Raw genomic sequence first — 15,877 nt, forward strand, 5'->3', positions numbered from 1 at the left:
TATCACTTAGATGACTAGAGGGATGTCTATCTGAGTGGGAGTTCATTACATAATTTGATTAGATGAACTTAATTATCATGAACATAGTCAAAAGGTCTTTCCAAATTATCTCGTAGCTTACGCTTTAGTTTTGATGTTTAAGATATGTTCCTAGAGAAAATTTAGTTGAAAGTTGATAGTAGAAATTATGCAGACTGGGTCCGTAAACTGAGGATTATCCTCATTGCTGAGCAGAAGGCTTATGTCCTTAATGCACCGCTCAGTGTGTTGAACCTCGAGCGTCGTCTGTAGATGTTGGGAAACATCTGACATACACGTTTTGATGACTACGTGATAGTTCAGTGCGTAATGCTAACGGTTTAGAATTGTGGCACCAAAGATGTTTTGAAACGTCGCAGAACATATGAGATGTTCCAAAGACTGAAATTGGGATTTTAGACTAGTGCCCACATCAAGAGGTATGAGACCTCTGACAAATTTCTTAAGCCTGCAAACTAAGGAAGAAAAGCTCAATCGTTGAGCATGTGCTCAGATTGTCTGAGTACTACAATCGCTTGAATCGAGTGGGAGTTAATCTTCCAGATGAGATAGTGATGGTTCTCCATAGTCACTGCCACCAAGCTATTAGAGCTTCGTGATGAAGTATAACATATCAGGCATAGACATGATGATCCTTGAGCAACTCGCGATGTTTGACACCGCGAAAGTAGAAATCAAGTAGGAGCATCCATTGTTGATGGTTAAACCACTAGTTTCAAGAAGGGCAAGGGAAAGAAGGAATACTTCATGAAATGGCAAATCAGTTGTTGCTCTAGTGAAGAAACCCAAGGTTGAACCCAAACCCGAGACTAAGTGCTTCTATAATGAGGGTAACGGTCACTAAAGCAGAACTACCCTAGATACTTGGTAGATGAGAAGGCTGGCAAGGTCGACAGAGGTATTTTGAATATACGTTATATTATTGTGTACTTTACTAGTACTCCTAGTAGCACCAGGGTAAAAAAATACCGGTTCGGTTGCTAAGTGTTAGTAACTCGAAATAAAAGGCTGCGGAGACTAGCTAAAGGTGAGATGACGATATGTGTTGGAAGTGTTTCAAAGGTTGATGTGATCAAACATCGCACGCTCCCTCTACCATCGGGATTGGTGTTAAACCTAAATAATTGTTATTTGGTGTTTGCGTTGAGCATATACATGATTGGATTATGTTTATCGCAATACGGTTATTCATTTAAGGAGAATAATGGTTACTCTGTTTATTTGAATAATACCTTCAATGGTCTTGCACCTAAAATGAATGGTTTATTGAATCTCGATCGTAGTGATACACATATTCATGCCAAAAGATATAAGATAGTAATGATAGTACCACATACCTGTGGCACTGCCATTTGAGTCATGTTGGTATAAAATGCATGAAGAAGCTCCATGTTGATGGATGTTTGGACTCACTCATTTTTGAAAAGATTGAGACATGCGAACCATGTCTATTGGTAGATATGCATGAAGAAACTCCATACAGATGGATCGTTTGGACTCACTTGATTTTGAATCACTTGAGATATGCAAATCATACCACATGGGCAAGATGACTGAAAGGCCTCATTTTCAGTAAGATGGAACAAGAAAGCAACTTGTTGGAAGTAATACATTTTGATGTGTGCAGTCCAATGAGTGCTGAGGCACGCAGTGGATATCGTTATGTTCTTACTTCACAGATGATTTGAGTAGATGCTGAGTATATTTACTTGATGAAACACAAGTCTGAATTATCGAAAGGTTTAAGTAATTTCAGAGTGAAGTTGAAGATCGTGACAAGATGATAAAATGTCTATGATATGATCATAGAGATGAATATCTGAGTTATGAGTTTGGCACACAATTAAGACATTGTGGAAATTGTTTCACAACTAATACCGTCTGGAACACCATAGTGTGATGGTGTGTCCGAACATCATAACTGTACCCTATTGGATATGGTGCATACCATGATGTCTCTTATCGAATTACCACTATCGTTTATGGGTTAGTCATTAGAGACAACCGCATTCACTTTAAATAGGGCACCACACAATTCTTTTGAGACGACACCGTATGAACTATGGTTTAGAGAAACCTAAGATGTCGTTCTTAAAAGTTTGGGTCTGCGACGCTTATGCAAAAAAGTTTCAGGCTGATAAGCTCGAACCCAAAGCGGATAAATGCATCTTCATAGAATACCCAAAACAGTTGGGTATACCTCCTATTTCAGATCCGGAAGCAAAAGTGATTGTTTCTAGAAACGGGTCCTTTCTCGAGGAAAAGTTTCTCTCGAAAGAATTGAGTGGGAGGATGGTGGAGACTTGATGAGGTTATTGAACCGTCACTTCAACTAGTGTGTAGCAGGGCACATGAAGTTGTTCTTGTGGCACCTACACCAATTGAAGTGGAAGCTTATGATAGTGATCATGAAACTTCGGATCAAGTCACTACCAAACCTCGTATGTCGACAAGGATGCATACTACTTCAGAGTGGTACAGTAATCCTGTCTTGGAAGTCATGTTGCTAGACAACAATGAACCTGTGAGCTATGAAGAAGCGATGGTGGGCCCGGATTCCGACGAATGGTTCAAGGCCATAAAATCCGAGAGAGGATCCATGTATAAAAACAAAGTATAGACTTTGGAAGAACTACTTGATGGTCATAAGGCTGTTGGGTGCAAATGGATTTCAAAAGGAAGACGGACAATGATGGTAAGTGTCACCATTAAGAAAGCTCGACTTCTCGTTAAGATGTTTTCCGACAAGTTCAAGGAGTTGACTACAATGAGACTTTCTCACTCGTAGTGATGCTAAGAGTCTGTTGGAATTATGTTAGCAGTTACTGCATTATTTATGAAATCTTGCAGATAGGATGTCAAAACATTGTTTCCTCGACGATTTTCTTGAGGAAAGGCTGTATGTGATACAACCAGAAGGTTTTGTCAATCCTGAAAGATGCTAACAAGTATGCAAAGCTCCAGCAATCCTTCTAAGGAGTGGAGTAAGCATCTCGGAGTTGGAATGTACGCTTTGATGAGATGATCAAAGGCTTTGGGTTTATACAAAGTTTGTGAGAAACTTGTATTTCCAAAGAAGTGAGTGGGAGCACTATAGAATTTTTGATGAGTATATGTTGTTAACATATTGTTGATCAAAAATGATGTAGAATTTCTGGAAAGCATACAGGGTTATTTGAAAAGTGTTTTTCAATGGAAAACCTGGATTAAGCTACTTGAACATTGATCATCAAGATCTATAAGGATAGATCAAAAACGCTTAATAGTACTTTCAAATGAATACATACCGTGACAAGATTTTGAAAGAGTTGAAAACAGATCAGCAAAGAAGGAGTTCTTGGCTATGTTACAAGGTGTGAGTATTGAGTAAGACTCAAGACCTTACCATGGCAGAAGAGAGAGAAAGGACGAAGGTTGTCCCCTATGCTTTAGACGTAGGCTCTACAGTATGCTATGCTGTCTACCGCACCTGAAGTGTGCCTTGCCATGAGTTAGTCAAGGGGTACAAGAGTGATCCAGGAATGGATCACATGAAAGCGGTCGAACTTATCCTTAGTAACTAGTGGACTAAGGAATTTTCTCGATTATGGAGGTGATAAAAGAGTTCGTCGTAAAGGGTTACGTCGGTGCAAAATTTGACACTAATCCGGATGACTTTGAGTAGTAAACTGGATTCGTATAGTAGAGCAGTTATTTGGAATAGCTACAAGTAGCGCGTGGTAGATGCATCTACAAGATGACATAGAGATTTGTAAAGCACACACGGATCTAAAAGGTTCAGGTCCGTTGACTAATAACCTCTCTCACAAGCGAGATATGAACAAACCCCATGGGTGTTGGATTCGTTACAATCACATAGTGATGTGAACTAGATTATTGACTCTAGTGCAAGTGGGAGACTGTTGGAAATATGCCCTAGAGGCAATAATAAAATGGTTATTATTATATTTCCTTGTTCATGATAATTCTCTATTGTTCATGCTATAATTGTATTAACCGAAAACCATAATACATGTGTGAATACATAGATCGTAATATGTCCCTAGTAAGACTCTAGTTGACTAGCTCGTTAATCAATAGATGGTTATGGTTTCCTGACCATGGACATTGGATGTCGTTGATAACGGGATCACATCATTAGGAGAATGATGTGATGGACAAGACCCAATCCTAAGCATAGCACAAGATCGTATAGTTCGTCTGCTAAAGCTTTTCTAATGTCAAGTATCATTTCCTTAGACCATGAGCTTGTGGAACTCCCGAATACCGTAGGAATGCTTTGGGTGGGCCAAACGTCATAACGTAACTGGGTGGCTATAAAGGCACACTACGGGTATCTCCGAAAGTGTCTGTTGAGTTGGCACGAATTGAGATAGGGATTTGTCACTCTGTGTGATGGAGAGGTATCTCTGGGCCCACTCGGTAATGCATCATCATATTGAGCTCAATGTGACTAATTAGTTAGCCACAGGATCATGCGTTACAGAACGAGTAAAGAGACTTTCCGGTAATGAGATTGAACGAGGTATGGTGATACCGACGATCGAATCTTGGGCAAGTAACATACCGATAGACAAAGGGAATTGTATACGGGATTGATTGAATCCCTGACATCGTTCATCCGATGAGATCATCGTAGAACATGTGGGAGCCAATATGGGTATCCAGATCCTGCTATTGGTTATTGGTCGGAGAGATGTCTCGGTCATGTCTGCATGGTTCCCGAACCTGTAGGGTCTACACACTTAAGGTTCAGTGACGCTAGAGTTGTTATGGGAAATAGTATGTGGTTACCGAAGGTTGTTCGGAGTCCCAGATGAGATCCCGGACATGACGAGGAGTTCCAGAATGGTCCGGAGGTGAAGATCGATATATTGGACGAAGGGTATTGGAGTCCGGAATTGTTCCGGGGGTACCGGGTGACGACCAACGTGTCCGAAAGTGGTTTCGGAGGCCCCGACAAGCGTTGGGGGGGGGGGCTTATGGGCCAAGGGAAGGGGCACACCAGCCAACTAAGGGGCTGTGCGCCCCTCCCACCCCATCTCACATAAATTGGAGAGGTGGGGGCGCCTCCCCTAGGGCAGCCACCCCTCCCGGCTTGGGGGGCAAGTTTCCTAGGGGTGGGGGTGCTCAAACCCATCTAGGGTTTTCCCTGTGGCCGCCGCCCCTCCCCTAGGGAACCCTAGGGTGCCTCCTCCACCCCCCTTCCCCTTATATATAGTGAGGGAGAGAGAGGGTAGCGACACCCCTTCCCTGGCGCAGCCCCTCCCTCCTTCAACTCTTCCTTCTCCTCCATAGTGCTTGGCGAAGCCCTGCCGGAGAATCACGAGCTCCACCACCACCACGCCGTCGTGCTGCCGGAGCTTTCCCTCAACTTCTCCTCTCCTCTTGCTGGATCAAGAAGGAGGAGACGTCCCCGGGTTGTACGTGTGTTGAACGCGGAGGCGCCGTCCGTTCGGCGCTAGATCGGATGTTCCGTGATTTGAATCGCCGCGAGTACGACTCCATCAACCGTGTTCTCATAATGCTTCCGCTTAGCGATCTTCAAGGGTATGAAGATGCACTCCCTCTCTCTCGTTTCTAGCATCTCCTAGATGATCTTGGTGACACGTAGGAAAATGTTGAATTATTTCTACGTTCCCCAACACTCCCTAGATGGGAGAAGGGTTTCCCCTCTGGTCCTTGGTCTCTATGGTGTGGGAGGGGCGAGAGCCCCTCCGAGATTGGATCTGTCTCTCCATCTCTCTCTGTTTCTGCATTCTCAGATTCTGCCATTTCACCATTACTTATATTCCCGGAGATCCGTAACTCTGATTGGGCTGAAATTTTAACAAGATCTCTATCCGGATATTAGCTTTCTTGCGGCGAAAGAAGGGCATCAACCGCCTTACGGGGTGGCCACGAGGGTCATGGCCACGCCCCCTGCCTCGTGCCTCGCTCGGGCACCGTCTCGCGTGGATTTTCTTCCCAAAAATCATATATATTCCAAAAAAATCTCCGTCAGTTTTTATCCCGTTTGGACTCTGTTTGATATGGATATTCTGCGAAACAAAAAACATGCAACAAACAGGAATTGGCACTAGGCACTGGATCAATATGTTAGTCCCAAAAATAGTATAAAAAGTTGCCAAAAGTATATGAAAGTTGTAGAATATTGGCATGGAACAATCAAAAATTATAGATACGACGGAGACGTATCAAGGACTCGACAAGCATGACTTTGTCCATGTGTCGATCCTTTGAGATTGCAACCTTAGCTAGACCCAATACCTTGACTTTGCCTTTGTCAGCGTAGGTGATATGCTTCAGATGCGATGGAGATAATGGAGCATCCATCAATAGATTCTTGTCACCAATCATGTGATTTGTACATCCACTGTCAAGGACCCACTCAGTGGCTTTGGGTTGATCATCCTGTAGATGAATTAGTGCAGCTTACGAACTCGTATACTTCATTGGTGAAGAATATGACATCAAATTCATCAGATCAATTTCATCAAGCAATAGAACGGATATGTCAATATGAGGACATGAGAAATGAAGGTTCATTTCTTCATGATTAGCTTGCGTCCTTTCAAGCATATTCAGGTCTCCAGCAAATTCCTCAAACATTTAGGTTCGTCTGGAGACCTGACCCTACATAAGAGATTAGTTCTTTTTCTTCACCACCCACATCTGAAGGGGTGGCAAAGAGTTCATCATTCTGCGAGCTCCATAAGAGAACGGTGGCAAAGATGCCAATCCACTTCGTTTCACATAACAGGGGTTAGGGTAAGCATATGAGTAAGCAGAGAAATTCTTCGAGGATTTATGAACATAATGATTTGAAGAATAGTGCACACATCCATAATTCTTAGCCTTTCCCTGCGAAACAGAGGTGTTAGCACGATGATGTTCATGTGAGGACTTTGATCCTTTTGAGGAATTTGATCCACGTGAGGAATTTGGTTCGTATGAGGACATGGATCCATATGAAGAATTTGATCTGGGGTTCCTATTCTTCACAGGTGGTGTCATGGAGACATTCACCTGAAGACTTTCTAGGCACCTTTTGGGAATCCAAATTTTCTTCATAGGAGGACCGGTCCTGCAGTTAGTGCCAACATATCTAGCAAATGCTTCACCATTCTGATTTTTGAATAGCTTATAGTTGGAGTCAAATGACTCATCAGAAGAATGTGAAAATTCACATGTAAAGCCAGGTAAAGTAGATGGATCTACTGGAGGTCCCTTTGCAGCAACCCATGAGGTTTTGGGATACTGCTCAGGCTTCCAGTATGTTCCATCAGCATTGAGTTTCCTCTCAAAGGCAATACCCTGTTTTCTAGGGTTCCTGTTGAGGATCTGCTTTTTAAGCACATCACATAGAGCCTGATGCCCTTTGAGGCTTCTGTACATGCCTGTCACATAAAATTCCTTCAGCCCTACATGGTCAGTGATACTAGCAATATCCTCAGATGAGGAATTAGTGATAGCAGAGACAGTTTAAGAATTTGCAGCAATAGAAGCATTTGAACATTCAGGTGAAGAATTAGTAGATTCATGTTCAATGCATTTCAAACATGGAGGAATAAATTCTTCCTGAGTAGCGCTGATTTTTTGATCAAGTAATGAATCACTCTCCTTTTGAAGATCTTCATAACTCACTCTTAACTACTCAAGACTTGTTTTCTTTGAAGAAATTCATAAGAAAACTTTGAGGTAAATTGTGTTCCTCTATGTGATACGATGGTCCTCGGAACTCCATGCAGACATACGATCCTGGTCTTGTATATATTGGCTAACTTAGCACTTGTATATGTGGTTTTCATGGGGATGAAATGAGCTACCTTAGTCAAGAGATCAACCACTACCCAAATAGAATCATAGCCTGATCGGGTCGTGGGTAATCCTGTAATGAAGTCCATGCCAAGCTTGTCCCACTTCCAATATGGTATCGGCAAAGGCTGAAGTAATCCTGCTGGTTTCTGGTGCTCTGCCTTAGCCCTCTGACATACGTCACATACTGCGACATACTTGGCAATATCCTTCTTCATACCTGTCCACCAGAAACTTTCCTTCAAGTCCAAATACATCTTGGTGTTGCCCGGGTATATTGAATAAGGCGAATCATCAGCCTCCTGAAGAATCAATTTCCTGATCTCTGGGTCATTTGGCACGTAAATATGCTGCTCAAACCATAAGGTTCCATGTTCATCCTCACGAAATCCTTCTGCCTTTCCTTGGTTCATCCTTCCCTTTATCTCTGCAATACCTTTGTCTAACTTCTGGGCTTCTCGTATCTTTGCCAACAAAGTGAATTGAATTTCCATTGCGGCAACAAAACCTCGTGGTACTATCTCCAATCGAAGATCTCTGAGGTCATCAATTAACTCCTGAGGTAATCCTCCTGCTATGAGGGTATTAAGATAGCTCTTGCGGCTCAATGCATCTGCCACAACATTGGCCTTTCCTGGGTGATAGTGCAATTTCATGTCATAATCCTTTATGAGCTCCAACCATCTTCTCTGCCTGAGGTTCAACTCCTTCTGCGTGAAGATGTATTTCAAACTCTTGTGATCCATCTAACATCACACCTATTTCCTATAAGAAAATGTCTCCAGGTCTTGAGTGCGTGCACTACGGTAGCTAACTCCAAATCATGTGTGGCATAATTCCGCTCATGAGTTCGAAGCTGACGTGAGGCATATGAAACAACTCTTCCTTCTTGCATAAGAACACCTCCAAGTCCTTGGCGAGAAGCGTCGCAATATACTTGGAAATCCTTGCGTATATTCGGAAGAATTAGCACTGGGGCTGTGACCAAACGTTTCTTTAGCTCCTAGAAACTGGCCTCACATTCGTCGGTCCAAACAAACTTAGTGTCTTTCTTTAATAACTTTGTCATGGGCTTCGTGATCTTGGAGAAATTCTCAATAAACCTCCGATAATATCCTGTGAGTCCAAGAAAACTGCGAATCTCTCCGACTGAGGTGGGTGCCTTCCATTCGGTGACGGCTTCAACCTTGGAGGGGTCTACTGCTATTCCTTCTCCTGATATAACATGTCCAAGAAATCCGACTTCCTTCAACCAGAATTCGCATTTTCTGAACTTTGCGTATAATTGATGTTCCCTAAGCTTCTCAAGAACCAAGCGCAAATGTTCCTTGTGTTCTTCTTCATTCTTTTAGTAAATCAATATGTCATCAATGAATACCACAACAAAATTATCCAAGAACTCCATGAATACCTTATTCATCATACTCATGAAATAGGCAGGGGCATTAGGCAAACCAAAAGACATGACCATGTACTCATAAAGTCCATATCTCGTGGTAAAGGCTGTCTTGGGTATATCCTGTTCTCGAATCTTCAGCTGGTGATATCCTGATCGAAGATCGATCTTTGAGAAAACTTTTGCTCCTTGTAGCTGGTCAAACAAATCATTGATCATCGGTAGAGGGTACTTGTTCTTGATCGTCACCTCATTCAGCGCATGATAATCTACGACCATTCTCAAGGATCCATCCTTCTTCTCAACTAGAAGCACTGGGGCTCCCCAAGGTGATGAACTTGGTCGAATATAACCTTTCTCCAATAATTCCTTAATCTGCTTCTTAATTTCCTCCAGATCATTTGCGGGCATCCGGTACGGTCTCTTGGATATTGGTCCGGTGCCTGGTAACAATTCGATCAAAAACTCTATGTCCCGATCCGGTGGCATGCCGGGCAATTCCTCGAGGAATACATCAGGATAATCCATCACAACTGGTACTTCCTCCTAAACAACTCTCAAAAGATAATTCACTTGAGTCATCCTTGGCGTATGCCTCGGCACATACTTGATCCGTTTCCCTTCTGGGGTGGTGAGAAGAATCGACTTACGAGCACAATCAATATTCCCTTCATACTTGGATAGCCAGTCCATGCCTAGAATTACGTCCAATCCTTGTGATTCTAGGATGATGAGGTCTGTGGGGAAAATGTGTATGCCTATGGTCAATGGCAACTGAAAACATCCCCGACTAGCCATAGACTCTGCTCCTGGGGAACTCACTAACATTGGTGTTTTAAGGCTACGGTCGACAACTTAAACTTATCCACAAATCCCCTTGACATGAATGAATGTGATGCACCAGTGTCAAAAAGAACAAGGGCTATAAATGAATTAACCAAGAACTTACCAATAATGATGTCAGGCTGGTCATAAACTTCCTCCACATTGACGTGATTCACCTGACCTCTGGTGAAGGGATTGGGCTTCTTGCCTCCAGAGCTTCCATTTCCGTTCCCGTTCTTTTCCTCCGGACATTCAGTGGCGTACTGTCCGGTTTTCCCGCACTTGAAATAGGTAATGTGGCTCAGATCCTTCTTTGCCGGTGTAGCGGGGTTGGACTTATGCTGATTGTTGTTTCCTCCGTTCCCATTGCCATTCCTATGGCCATTATGGTTATGTCCATTTCCTCCATGATGAAAATTTCCTCCATGGTTATGGTGAGTGTGTCTACCATACTTGCCAGATCCTGATCCATTATTTCCCGAGTACGGGGTATAGCAGGGTTTCTGCTAAACTCCGGAGTTGTACTTTCCCTGTTCGTACTTCCTCTTGCGATTCTCCACCTGCTGCTGCTTGCCTTCCAGAATGAGAGCCTTGTCGACCAACTCTTGATAATTGTTAAAGATAGCCACAGTCAACTGAAGTCCTAGATCATCGTTTAGTCCCTCTAGAAATTTCTCCTTATTAGCGGCATCATCAGCCACGTCTCCGGGAGCATACCTGGATAACTTGCTGAATTCCTCCACATAATCACCAACAGAACGATTTCCCTAGCGCAAGTTGCGGAACTCATGCATCTTCAGACTCATAGCTCCAGCTGAAACATGTGTGGTACGGAACGCCTGCTGGAACTGATCCCAAGTTAGCGTGTGCTCTGATACCATCTTATAGCGACCCGACCCAAAATGGATCGAAGTCTCTGTGCTTAAGTGTCATCCCTGGATCGGTATACTGACACACATAGTACTCGAGGAATTATAACAGAGTTCAATCACACTTTATTACATCGAGATCCTCAAAAGAGTATTTATTACAATAACATGGCCAAAGGCCATCTAAATAAAAGTAACAGTAGAAGCTTCAAAGGTAAATGAGTCCATCCAACTCCACGGCAAACTAAGTGCAGAACAACGACCTATCGCACCTTTAATCCTCATCGGAAAAGTCTGCAACATGAGACGTTGCAGCCGTGTAGGTCAGCACACGGAATATGCTGGCAATTTCACACCATAGAATAATAATAAATGAAAAGACTATCTCTATATGCAAATTTAGCTGGTGGAGGCTCTAAGTTTTATTTTGCATAAAGCTAATTTTACCCTACAACAAAGGAATACATTTTTTTACTACTAAATTAAAATGCCATTATTGAGAAGGTTCCTCCAACTCAATCCCAAAATTCCCAAGTTATTAGTAACCCAATAATTTCATTAAATAAAGTGATGAGATCAACCAATAATTCCCTTCTAGATACTCAAGTTGTCCATAACCGGGGACACGGCTAATCATGATTAGTTTGTACACTCTGCAGAGGTTTGTGCACTTTTCCCCCACAAGACTCGACCACCTCCATGATCGAAAGATCAAGACATAGCCTTTCTGAAGTATTTCCTCCAAACCCTGGGTAGACCGGTACACCTACTTTCCCCTACATCTGCTAGTCTACCACGGAAAGAGGTCACACAACTTACTCAGCTATGCCAGAGCCCATAATGGCTTGTGGATGCACACGGAAGTTTCTAGCAAGAAATATCTTATGATCCCTTTGAGCCTGGGTGGCAGACCTAGGGTAATCACATGGGTACTCCGGGATTCCCCTTGGGCAAGCACTGGTTTCTCTAGGTGCCCCAAACAATCCACCCAGATGTGTATTAAAGTTGCCACCTTATGTTGTCCCAAAATTATTATCTCTCGCAACTTGCATGAATCACACATACCAATCCCCGTCTACGAGCATGGCTAAGCAATATATGATATAACGAATATTCCCGTGGTGATCAAAGGTCATAGGTTCCTACCACATGAACTACATAGCATAACCACATATTTCCCATCCTACTCATGCAATCTTTGAGGGTGAAACTAATGCATAGTGAAAACTGGGTATTGAAGATTATGATCAAAGTGTGAACTTGCCTTGCTAACGTTCGTTGAACTGTAAAGATTCGTAGTAGCAAGCTTCGCACTCCGGATGATCTAGCATAAGCAAGCAATAACATACATAAGCATACAAGCAAAGATCCAAAAAGAAAACAAATGAAAGACTTCGAAAAACTCCAAAACAACCAAATAAAGTTTCTGTACATAACACAATTTTTACAGTAGCAAAAATATATGTGTTTTGGTCTAACATAAAGTACACGTTACGAGCTTCGATTTGCAAAAAGAATCACCTAAAACGGAGTTACGAAACTCGAGTTACGGCCTAACGAAGTTTAAATTCAGATCTGTTTGAATTCAAATTTTAAAATTTTCAAAAATATTTTTCGTTTGGTTCTATGCATACAGGGGATTTTTATGAGCTAGTAGGAAAAAGAATCAACTAAATCGGATCTATAGATTAAAAGATACGCTAAAAGAAAAATCGGACCGAAATCTGAAATAGGAATGTCCAAAACAGGATATAATATAGCATGGAACAATAAAAAATTATAGATACGTTGGAGACGTATCAAGCATCCCCAAGCTTAATTCGTGCTTGTCCTTGAGTAGGTAAATGATAAAAATAGAATTTTTGATGTGGAATGTGTAGCGCCCCGAGACCGATGCGCCAGGTGTATTCCAGTTATTCGATGTCGTTGCCATGTCATTCGCTTGCGTGTTGCATCTTCTCATGTCATCATGTGCATTGCAACATCATGTTTTTGAAACTTTCATCTGTCCCGGTCTCCCAGTTCCTTCTGTTGTCCGTTCTGAGCCCAGACACACTTGCACGCGCCCGCGACATGTCCGAAATATTATTTTATAAGTGGCCGGAAAATGTTCTCGGAATGGGATGAAAGTTGGCGTGCGGCGTTTTTATGTTGTAGGTAGGCCGCCTGTCAATTTTCGTCGCATTCGGAGTTTGTTTGACGCCCCAACGGATAACTATAGCGGCATTATAGTCGGGCACACGTCGGACGTTTCCGGTCTCCGGAAACAGTCGCCGGGCCTCTCCTCTTCTCTCTTCTCAGCCCTTTGCCTTCTGCACTACCTCTCACCGCCAGGCCCTACCTAACCTCTCTCGTCAGCCCGCGGACCTCCTCCCGCGCGCGTCCGAAATCTGTCCCGGACCCGACCAGGACAGTCGGTACCGCTGTGTCCGGATCAACCCCAAACATCTACAAAACATCTCCGTTTTGTTAATTGGACTCCCTAGCTTTTTATTTGCAATCGTCCGATTGCGATCGGAGGGACGAGGTAGGCCCTACCCTAATCTGTGATGTATATATACTCCACTTCTAGTCTATTTTGGACAAACACTAAAATCAAGGAGAGTTGTCCCATCCCGCCGCCACTCCACCTAAATCCTCTCGGGATCCCCTCCGCAGCCTCCTCCCACCTCTCTTCGGATCCAGGTTCAGCCAACCACTACAAGCTCTTCCCACCTGATCTGGACCACCGGATCTCAGATCCGACGGCCCAGAGAGCCTCTGCAGCCCCAGCTTCTCCCAGCTCCCGCACGAGCCGAGAGCCTCCTCCCGCTCGACCACGTTGGCAAGCGCCACCGCAAGAGATGCCCCGTCCGCCGCCCGAACCTGCCAAGACGAGCAGATGAGTCGCCGCCTGTCTCCTTTTCTCCCCTGTTTTTCCTCTCTTTCCTCCTCTAACCTCTCCCTCTCGTTTGATTTCTTCTCTGCCAGGAAACGAAAGGGGCTCGCGCACTGATGCCGTGGCCGCCGACGACTGAAGCCGATGTGTCCCTCTCCTTCCCGTCTCCTACCTCTCCGTCTAGACACCGCATCGCCATCCAGGACCCCGCTGGCCTCCCCTTTCTTCTACTGCGGGAAGAGGACGACGCATCCAGCGAGCACCCGCTCGTCCCAGCCATGTCCCTCGGAAGCTCGCCGCCACGGAGCTTCTCCGGCCTCTCCTCCGCTCTGACCCAGGCCTCCAGCGGCCTTGCCGTCGTCGTCACCATGGAGCTCGTCCGTTTCCCAAGGGCTCCATCGACCACGGCCTTCGACGGAGTCCACGACGTCCAGCTCGTCCCACCTCCCATAGGCTCCCCGTTGCTTGCTGGAGCCCCAGCGCCGCCGTGTGACCTCGCCCCTGCCTTTTGTCTCGCCTCTGCTTCGAGCGACAGAACACCGCTCGCACGCAACGTTGACCCGTCGCCCTGCTGCCCGGCCAATCTAGCCGCAACGCTCCAAGGCCCAGCAACCGGCCTGCCTTTACATTCCAGATCTGGGCCGAAACCCATGGTGAGGCCCAGCGGAGCCTTCGTTTTTTTCTTTCTATAGACCCAGTTTGCTTCAGATTCGGCCCGATAGGGTTTTTTTCCCTGTTCTGCGATTTTGTTCTTTATTCCAGAGACAGCAGTTTTGCAGGAAACCCCCTAGACAACATGCATATAATAACTCACAATTGGTGTATCGGATTAAAATGAATTATGTAGGAAAAATGCTTAGAATTATGTGTAGGTTAATTATATCCAACTTTCATGCATGTTTGAAATGTTTAAAATGGTTGTTTGTTTAAATTTGCCCCTATGCCATGTTAAAATGAATTCTTTCATAACTAAATAACCGTAGCTCCAAATTTAATAAACTTTATATGTATATGGGGTAGAATTTTGCCTAGTTTAACATGGTGGCACAACTTTGCATTTTTAACAACTATAAAATATGGTTTAGGGCAGAACAGTACCAAACCTTAAAATATGCATATGTGGTTTTACCGGAATTGTTGTTCGTTGTTTCCGGCCTCATTTAAACTTGCCTAGATAGGTAGTTTTGTTGTGCTTCACCCCTTTCCATGTTAATCAACAATTAATATTGTTGGGTACATAAACGAGATCGAACTAAATAACTTGTCGTGGTGTTTCGTCAATATGCACCGTTGCATATTGAGCTCCACTTAATTTGTAGGATTGCTTGTGCACTTTTTCCATGCCATGCTTCGTTAAACCGGACATGCATCATACTTGGTTGTGCATCATGCCATGCTTATGTCGTGTTTGTTTACTATGTTGTTTGCTTCTTTCTGGTGTGGCTTCTTCGGGTTGGTTTCGATAACGTTGCGTTTGTGAGGATTCGTTCGACTATGTCCGTTTGTCTTCCTCATGGACTCGTTCTTCTTCCTTGTGGGATCTCATGCAAGATGACCATACCCTCGAAATCACTTCTATCTTTGCTTGCTAGTTGCTCGCTCTTTTGCTATGCCTATGCTATGATACCTACCACTTGCTTGTCATGCCTCCCATATTGTTAAACCCAGCCTCTAACCCACCTTGTCCTAGCAAACCGTTGTTTGGCTATGTTACCGCTTTGCTCAGCCCCTCTTATAGCGTTGTTAGTTGCAGGTGAAGATTGGAGTTTGTTCCTTGTTGGAACATGGATATTTGTTGGGATATCACAATATCTCTTATTTAATTAATGCATCTATATACTTGGTAAAGGGTGGAAGGCTCGGCCTTATGCCTGGTGTTTTGTTTCACTCTTGCCGCCCTAGTTTCCATCATATCGGTATTATGTTCCCGGATTTGGCGTTCCTTACATGATTGGGTTATAATGGGAACCCCTTGACAGTTCGCTTTGAATAAAACTCCTCCAGCAAGGCCCAACCTTGGTTTTACCATTTGCCTCACCACCACCTACTTTT

The sequence above is a fragment of the Triticum dicoccoides genome, chromosome 7A (assembly GCF_002162155.2).
Source record: "Triticum dicoccoides isolate Atlit2015 ecotype Zavitan chromosome 7A, WEW_v2.0, whole genome shotgun sequence".
In the NCBI taxonomy this organism is placed as follows: domain Eukaryota; kingdom Viridiplantae; phylum Streptophyta; class Magnoliopsida; order Poales; family Poaceae; genus Triticum; species Triticum dicoccoides.